We start from the raw sequence: 9079 nt of genomic DNA, 5'->3' as shown, positions 1-9079 counted from the left end.
TCAGACGTATGCCTCCGCAAGAGTTGTTTACAGGGTGCCCTGCAGTGGGCCGTGCTCCTGCCGCATCTGTCACCGCAGCGTGAGCAACACAAAGAAGCCAGCCTTGCTATCATCTTTGTTAACCTTTAATGCTATTGCAGCAACTGTATATAACCCTGCACATCCACGGGCTTCATATCTTTCCAAGAAATGTCACCCATCTTACATAAGATGTGGCTAAAAGCTTGACTTTCTCACTGCTCTTTCAGCAAGTGAGTAAACTGTCACTAGCTAGCTTAAAGTAGATGCAGCGGAAATGTTTCAGTCTGAAGCATTTCCTGAAAGCACAATAAGAAGATCATGGAACAAACAGCCTACCTTGGATATGGACAGTCTTTGAGCTCCTGTAGTGAGATATTTAGGAAATAATCAGGAAATCAGTGGGGTGTAAAAAAAACTGACTTTTTCAGCAGGTTTCCGGGGAACTACAGAAAGTTGTTGCCATGGTGACAAAACATTCTAAGGATGTGCTGCGATCATAACTGCGCTGCAACTTTATATCAAGTGCAGAAGAGGGAGACTAAAACTCTGCGCCTGTGTCCTTATACCCTTTGGCATGAGCATATGGTAACATACAGTCAGAATACAGAATGGGAAGAGGCCCTGTGTGGCGCAGGCTGTCTGGGGTGAGGGGGATATATGTGTCACAGTGATTAGAAGTGAAAACTTACACCATCATAACGTGATCAAATATACACATATGAGTTATTTACAGTTATTTTACATTTGGAAGTAATAGCAAAATGTTCCGAAGTAACGAGAGCTTGAGAGATTAACCATCTGATGTCTGACGGAGGCTTCTGTTCGTATACCCTGGAGAGCTAGGATGAATTGGAGATGGGCTTCATGATAGATGGATGCATTTCATGAATGGAGACTTGGCACTGATTGGCTGAGAGGATGAAACGGATCATTTGACAGCAGTGAAATTGAGACTGAAGTCTTTAGACTGTGTGGGAAAGAGGAAGTGATGAAGAGAGCAGCAGAAATAGACCAGACTGACTATTCACTAGCAAAGACCACACCTTCACTGATGCAAAGAAGCTTGTTAATTGACAGGAAGGGGGATAGAGGGATAAGAGGGGTCGTAGGGAATGCATGAATGAATGAGGGATGCAGTGATGGGGGATGATCTGCTGGTAGCTTTGACTCCTTATAGCCCTGGAGTTAGAGACGTCGTTATTGGTCGTGGGAAAAACAGAATTACATGAAGCTCTTGTTCCCGAACCTCATTAGAGACTGAGGACGTGAGAACGCGCCTTCATTACTGAACGTTCGTCTAAGCTTCATTTCGGATGAATGGCTAAGAGTGAAACTGAGTGAAACTGCTGGATGGAAAACCAGATGCTTTATGAAAATTTAAAGACATCATAGTTAGCCTCACCTGTGTGTTTCTTGTTAATTGTTAATATAATGATGTTTATCTCGCTATGACTGAGTACAGCTTGTAGAGACATTCTCATCTTTGTCCATTCTCTTGACATTCATTTTAAATATGTATCTGTCAGAGTTGATGGGTTGTAGACTCACAACTCAGACTGAGGCAGATGTTTTCTCTGCTTTGCCATGACTTCTTGCTTCCATATTTCCGATAACGGCATGGTAAACTGAAGCATCCGCTACAAACGCTACAGGGTGCCCAGAGCTGCTGAATATACGTCATGCAAATAAATGTTAATAGTCTGCAGAGCACAGAGATTGATTTCAGCTGTGTTAATTTTATGGAATAAAGTCCACGTTCTCAAAAATGGTCAAAGCCGCAGTGGATGAAAGTGTGAAAACATCATGAAAACCTCAAATCTGTGCGTGTCAGTGGAGCTTAAAGAAGCCGGCCACTGATTTTGTATTTGTTGTTTAACCAAGTTTAACAACAACATCCTCTCTGGTCTTCCTATCTGTGTAAATCTGAATGCTATTGGTGTGGTGTAAATCACTGGTGCACAAGAATAGTAATTGCCTAGTCATAGTCCAGCAGAGTCATTTCTGTCTGCACCAGGCTTTAATGGTTTGGCCTTGAGCTTGTCAGAACCATTAGCCATACAAGTTTGATGTGATAATTCCCAGGCAGTGAACATGAAGCCCCGTATATGGCCCCTTTCTCTGCATCACTGCACATCCCTCTCCACAGTCTGTTAGCTTGGACTCGTTTGGGAGCGCATGCAGTGTGCTCGTGTACGTACAGTAGTTGTCAGCGCACCGCTTCTTCGATTTTGTGTATCTGTGCATATTGGAAGGTTGGTGATGGATAAGAGGTCGGCATGTGTTTGAATGCAGCATTACACACATGTGGAGCGCTGCTGCACCACCTGTGCTCCCATTGTGAGAAAGTCAGAGCATTTTGCTTTATACCTTGCGACACGCACAGATCGTTGTTTTATCTTAACACAGGGCTCAAGTTTAAAACCGTGGCAAGTCGGAGTCACCTGTCAACGGCTCAGACTTGTGCACCTTTTTTGAAGTGTGACTCTGTAGCTGAATGAGGGGGCTGGATAAGGGAAACACCATGTTTCCCTTTGACAGTGTATTCCCAGTTGGATTTCCATGCAGCTCATTTGGTATTCATTGGCGCAATGGAGCTTTGAGTCAGACAATAGAAAGTGGTAATGCGTGATATCAGGGGATGACTGGAGAAGTGAGGGGCTGTGAGAGTGAAACAACCAAAGGTCTGGCATTCAGTTTGTCAGTGTATAGTTTGTGCAATTGGAGCATACAGTCTACTATCCAGAAGTATTTGGACAGTTACACATGTTGTGTCCCTCAGGCGCTATGCTTTGGCACATTCAATTTGAAAGTGTCATCTCAGCTTTAATTTGCTCATGTGTGGGAGTGTGGAAGACCAAGCCCTTATATCACAAAGTGCCCAAATTTAGGTGTTCATAAGTAATTGGCCGTTTTACCTGCAGAATGACTTTGGAGCTGTGTGTCATTCTAACATTAGTTTATGAACAAAACAGCTCATATGTGATTCATAACTGACTGACAGCTGTCTGCTTAACTGAGGTGGAGGTGTCTGACAGTCTGACAGAGAATTGGTTTCCCAAGATTAAGAGTTAAGTCCATTGTAAATTGCAAGTGGCAAATAACCAGAAACTGTCTGCATAAACCTGCTCTAAACACAGCCAACAAAAAGCAGAGAAATAAATAACTGCAAAACAAAAAGGACGCATGTTGAATTTTAAAGATCTAGGAATGGAGTTAGAAGGCTGGGGCTGGTGTTACCAGAAAATGAATCAAAATTCATAGTTGCTTTGTATTCTTGCTACTCCATTCCAGAGATATTGCCATAGCCCTGAGCAAATGGCCATCTGTTGGAGAAAATCACCATCCAGCAGCATGCATGTTGTTGGGGCATCAGAGTCTCCATCCTCTGACAGTGCTGGTGTGTTGAGAAAGGCAGGCAGTTGGTTATTAGGAGAAATTCCAGCCAAGGGAAATCAGTGAGTCAAAGCGGCAGGCGGCGTCGACGCTCGTTTGTTATTCAGCTCAGGGTGGAGAGACAATGATCTGGATGTATCCTAAGGAATGTGTGACACCGATGATGCATGCATGCAAACCTACATGTTGTGGCGCGTCCGCCGCATCCAGCTCCTGCCACCAAAGGCAAATATCACAGTTACACAGAGGCAGTGTGACGCAATAACAGAAACTCTCAGTTCTAGAGACGCAACAGAGACAGTCTGCAGGGCATACTGCAGAGTTTAAAAGAGACTTCACATCTCTCTATTGTGCCTGTTCTTTTTCAAATTCAATTCTTTTGGCAGAAGACAGGGGGATGTGTTTAAAAGCTGACATAGCTAACTTTAGGATGAGCTGTCATGCTTTATTTCCCCATTATGTTATTTTGCAATTTGTCAAAAGCCTCTTAAGCCACTTAAACTTAGCTAAACACTGTATAATTAACACTTTGCAAGGCTTATGCAGAATATTGTTGCCATAATTAGAAAACACTACTATGAGGAGTGTTAATTTAATTACTGCTGCTACAAATTATAGCATAATTGTCAAACTTTTGCCGACTGCTGGTTTAATTACAGCCGGTTACAGCCAAAGTGCAGTGATCTCTGGCTAATTACATATTCCCTTTTCTGTCTCGGTGTGCTGTCCCCATCCATTTTCTGTGCCATCTTGCCCCGTAATATCCATGGGAGATTAATTGGTGTCTTTTAGCCTCACTGACTGCCAAGAGTGATGTGGTGGAAACGTGTTCACGTGACAGGGAAAATTGGACCATTTAGCTTTCGATCATGGCTCATATAGCTTCTACGTCCTCCCAACTAATTACTGCACTCTCATTAACTCAAGCAGAGTTAGGCATCAAAACTTGCACCCTCTGTTGGATGGCTCTGAAGAACTGATGACATCAATTAAGTTTCAGAGCATCCGTCTGCGTGTGTTTGTGTGTGTAAGTGTGTGGCCCACTGCCCTGTGGACTCGGGCACTTTCTGGCAAAGAAAGTATGCTGGCTATGTACGGTTCAGCAGGAGAGGATGGGCTCAGCCAACCATTATCACATTATACAAAGATGGAGCGCTTCCTCAGCAGCTCACAGTGGGAAAAAGCTGCCAAATCAATGTTATGAAACCGGAATCACAATTTAGTTTGTAAGCCCCATTACTGGGAGTCAAAGGCTCTAAAGCCAACGCAGCAGCTTTGGCATAGATAAGTATAAAGTTCTGCACAGACGATGTGGGGTTTTTTGGACGTTTTTATTGCACGCACGTTGTGCACTGCATGAGTTTAAGAGCTGATAGTCTGTTGTGGCAGAGTGATGTCTGTCCTTCATGCTGCTTTTTTGGTGAATCCATCTTCTCCAACATAAGAAGCACAGCTGGGGCTGGATCTGGTCAGTGGCACACTGCAATTGTGATGTCCGTTAGCACAATATGTAGCATCCACCAGTTTTCACTGAGCCAAAGAAAAGCATGTAGCTCGCTTGTGTCTTGCGCTATTAATGTCACTTAAATTTGCAGAGGTGCACGCAAATAGTACACGTGTGCATAAAATCACTGCTTAGATGGTGCTGCTGAAGGAAGTAAGAATCATGGCTCCGGCATAAAGCTCTGGGCGTTACCAGTCTCTTGACAGGAGCTCATTTAGGGCTCGGAAAGGGTGAATATTTATAGCATACTTAAGGGCATCTCTCAAGCTCTGGGCACCGCAAATCGTTCAGGGCATCATATCTAAGCTTAATACACATTCAAAGTGTGAACTGTTGAGATTAAATTAAAATCTTCACAGCCACATTTTTATAAGCGCTATCCTACAGCGGTTTGAATTATTTATTAGGATAGTGATTGGTTATAATCTATCTTTTTTTTTTTTTTTTCGTTCATAGATGCCCTTAGTGTTGTTAAGCTTGGCTCGGCCTCGTTGGAGACCTGAGAAAAAAATGAGCTGACACCAGAATGAAAAGGTGTGACATGCAGACACTTTGCATTCATTCTTGCTGCTGACAGTCAGAAAGTCCACAGCAGAACCAAGGCCCGGATGTCTGCCAGAGTTATCAGCTCGGACGAATTCACACAGATATTGGATAATATTCGTGTTTAGAGGATCAGTGTCAGCAAACCCCCATAAAAATACCAAAACAATATGTGTATAGTACTAACAAGTATTGTCTGTGTATCCAACTGCTGATTAAATATACTGTTGCTGTCCAAGGAGCCTTACGATTGCACTGGGTGATATGGTACTTTATTAGAAAAATGTGGGCGCTGTGTTTTATGCACAAATATCTCCAAAGACTTTTTATCTCCTCCCATTATCTAGCTGTTTCTCTCAATACTTATGCTGTTGTATTTCTTTTCTGAATAGACTGGACGTGTCTCTTCTTCTTTTTCTTTTTTTTTTTTCCTTTTTTTTAATAATCCCCTTGAAAAAAGAACTATTTGGAGCTTTCTTATTTATAAAAACCTGAAAAAATAGGACAGTTCTAAGTTATAATTTCAATTCAGGTTAACATTAAAACATTCGTCAAGGTGACCCACCCTCCGCAATTCATCACCGATAAAGTATCCAACTACAAGAACCTGCCTCCATGTCTGAAAGTGCATTTGCAGGTTGTTATACTGTGATCTTGGGGAGGTAAACTATTTTATTCAGCAGAGTTAATAACCTCTATTACCACTGACATAAAAATGGCCAGGTAAGAGTGAAGATTTATAGCTGCTATATAGAATGAGAAATAACCACCACGGAAATAACACAAATAGACATTTAGACTTGCATGAAGTGTTTAGTCTCCTTAGTCTCTGGGACCTTTCTGTGTGGAGTTTGCATGTTCTCCCTGCTTCTGTGTGGGTTCTCTCCAGGTACCCCTGCTTCCTCCCACTGTCCAAAGACATGCTCCTTAGGTTAAGTGGTGATTCTAAATTGACAGAGAATGAATGAATGGACTTCCTTGTTAAGAAACAGATGTGTGAATGTGTGATATGAGAAAATGGTGCCAGCGGTTGGTAAGTTTAGTTTAGCATAAACCATGTGAATATACAAGACTGGAAGAGAAGGAACTAACCATTTGATTCAGACTGAATCCTAAAACGACTACATACCAGCACCTCTAAACAAACATGACAAATTAAAAAAAAATATATGTAATTTGTTCAGTCAGCCCAAAAAAATACATTTCATCGTTGCCCTGAGGTTGCCAGGTAACCAGTGAAGACTCTAGCACATAATCCGCTGTCAGATTAGTGACACGGGTCTCTAAAGCTGATTTATTTTATTTTTTTTTAAACATTTGGACAGAACCAGCCAGCTGTTTCTGCTGCTTCCAGTCTTAACGTTAAACTGACCAAACCACCTGCTGAGTCCAGTTCTGTAGGTTACAGAAAGATATGCAAGTGGTCTGAATCTTCTCAGCAAGAAAGCAATTTCCCAAAATATACACTCAACTTTTCGTTAAGTTGGGTTCACCTTAACATAAATGGCTTTGTTGGAGTGAGAGAGCTGGCGGACAGCGCTTTGGACCACCGGGACTGAAATGAGCTCTCCCATTCTAACGCCACTGCTGTACACTCTGCTAATTAATCAGTTGCTTGGCAACATCTGGCAGGGACATGATTTATGGCAAACAGTCTAAACACTTGTTATACTGAGACAGGAACGGGTGGAAGTTGAGTCCTTGTGCAGTCCATCAGGCACTCACACTGTAAATATCTGACAGGCCCACATTTGAGTTAAACCTTTATGTATTTAGGCCTCCTTTCCACCAGATCACATGATTGTGGTTGGGTGATAAGCATGCAAAACATTTCTGTTAGATAAACAGAGGCTTTGTGGCTTTAAAAATGTTCTCCTCACATCCTCATTGATCGCATGCATCGGATTCAGACAAAGCTTAACTACAAAGTAGAGATTTCCAGAGGGTACCTGCAATTATTACCAAGCTGCATCCTGTTTCCACCCCAAATCCTCAAGTAGCTTGCTCGTACCTGCAGGGACGTGGCAGTCATCCAGAAAATCTTGTTGTCTCACATTTTTCAGACGGTTCCCCTGGCATCTGTCTCTTTGCAAGAAAGAAAGAAAGATTGTGCCCTCTCAATGACACTCATATTGACTCATTCCAAACAATAGGCTCTTCACCTGCTGTTTTCCCATCTTTGTCACTTCATAGCTGCCTCCGTGACACAGCGCTTGATGTCTCAGGTGATTGCTGCTTTGTTTCTCTCACGGAGCTCCGTCTAAATGTACATTTCTCTGAGTGTGCCTTTCTTTTTCAGATCCCTTTGCTTAAGTTCTCGTTTTGGGAAAGTGAACGGCAAACTTCTGCTTAGGCGGGATGGTCCGTACGCTGCAGTCTCTATCAGTGAGCTGCAGGAGCTCGTTCATCACAGCTCACTAAATAAATCAGGAATCCATTAATTGAATTTCACAGCAGTCGTGATGTGCAAATTAGAAATCAAGGAGCTCATTTTGTGTGCGCTGCTGTAACTGCATGGTAGCGTAGTCACAAATGTAATTATTTCTATCCTTTCTGCTTTGAATCTTTGCCAATCTATGCGTTCTCTGTCACTTTCCCTCATGTTGGATCATGGATGAAGGAGCGTTATTTAATCTGACACAAGCCAGAAATAAGGCACAAATGCCTGATGTTTATCCGTAAGTGTGAGGAAGCGGAGAATAACGGTCATTTCAAATACATAACTCATTAAGCAACGACACCTGAGGCTGCCTACAGTCCATATAACACCTTATGACTCTAAGAGAGAAAAGCTCTAGTTCCTTTAAAGGTGTAAGTCATAGGGTTGAGACAGTCTTACTCTGAATCAGTCAACTAGTGATGGATGTGTGAACATTTTGAACATCTGTGGAGAAAAATGTTGCTCTGAACAACAGACAACTGGGAATTAAAATTCATGCTTGTCACAGAGTGATGCAGCTGACACAGTGACACTGATGGTTTCTAAAAAGATAGGGATATCCAGTACTCTGTGAGCTAAAGTAGAGCTATGCCAGGAGATGTGCCTGTGTTTACGATTTTTTTGTTCACGAGGTCGCCTAATGCCTGATTGAGATCATAGTCCAAACACCTTGAGAATCTTTTTTTTTGTGTAATAAGCATGATGTGTATTGGTTTGCAAAGGAAGCACATGGCGCTGTTGTATAAAGTTAAAGACAGGGATAGCAACAACTCTTCTTCCTGTATGAATTCAAATTTCTACATTGTGACTATTAGTGAGGCCCCAGGCGTCCTCTGAAATTTTGTTTACAGCATTCCTTTGCGTGCCAACTCTCCATAAGTGAGGATTAGAAGTCCAAGGAATCGTTGGTTTGTTGTTTGATTGTGTAAAATGAATAAAATATATTACAAAAAAAAAAAGAAGTCCAAGGAATCATGATATGATCACAGCACATTCAGGGAGTTTTCTATTGTACTACTCCACCAGCGTCTTATAAAATCTCTGAGCATTTGCATCTTTCTGTGTGCTTCTGATACAATTTCTGCTGCTACCATTGTTATTGCTATTTTTTAACTGCAGTGTGAAACTAACAATTCCTTTCAGTCTAAGAGCAGAATTAAACAGAGCTTTGAAAAAGG

The sequence above is a fragment of the Chelon labrosus genome (genome assembly GCF_963514085.1).
Source record: "Chelon labrosus genome assembly, chromosome: 11".
In the NCBI taxonomy this organism is placed as follows: Eukaryota; Metazoa; Chordata; class Actinopteri; order Mugiliformes; family Mugilidae; genus Chelon; species Chelon labrosus.
Note: the sequence above shows the minus strand (reverse complement) of the source record.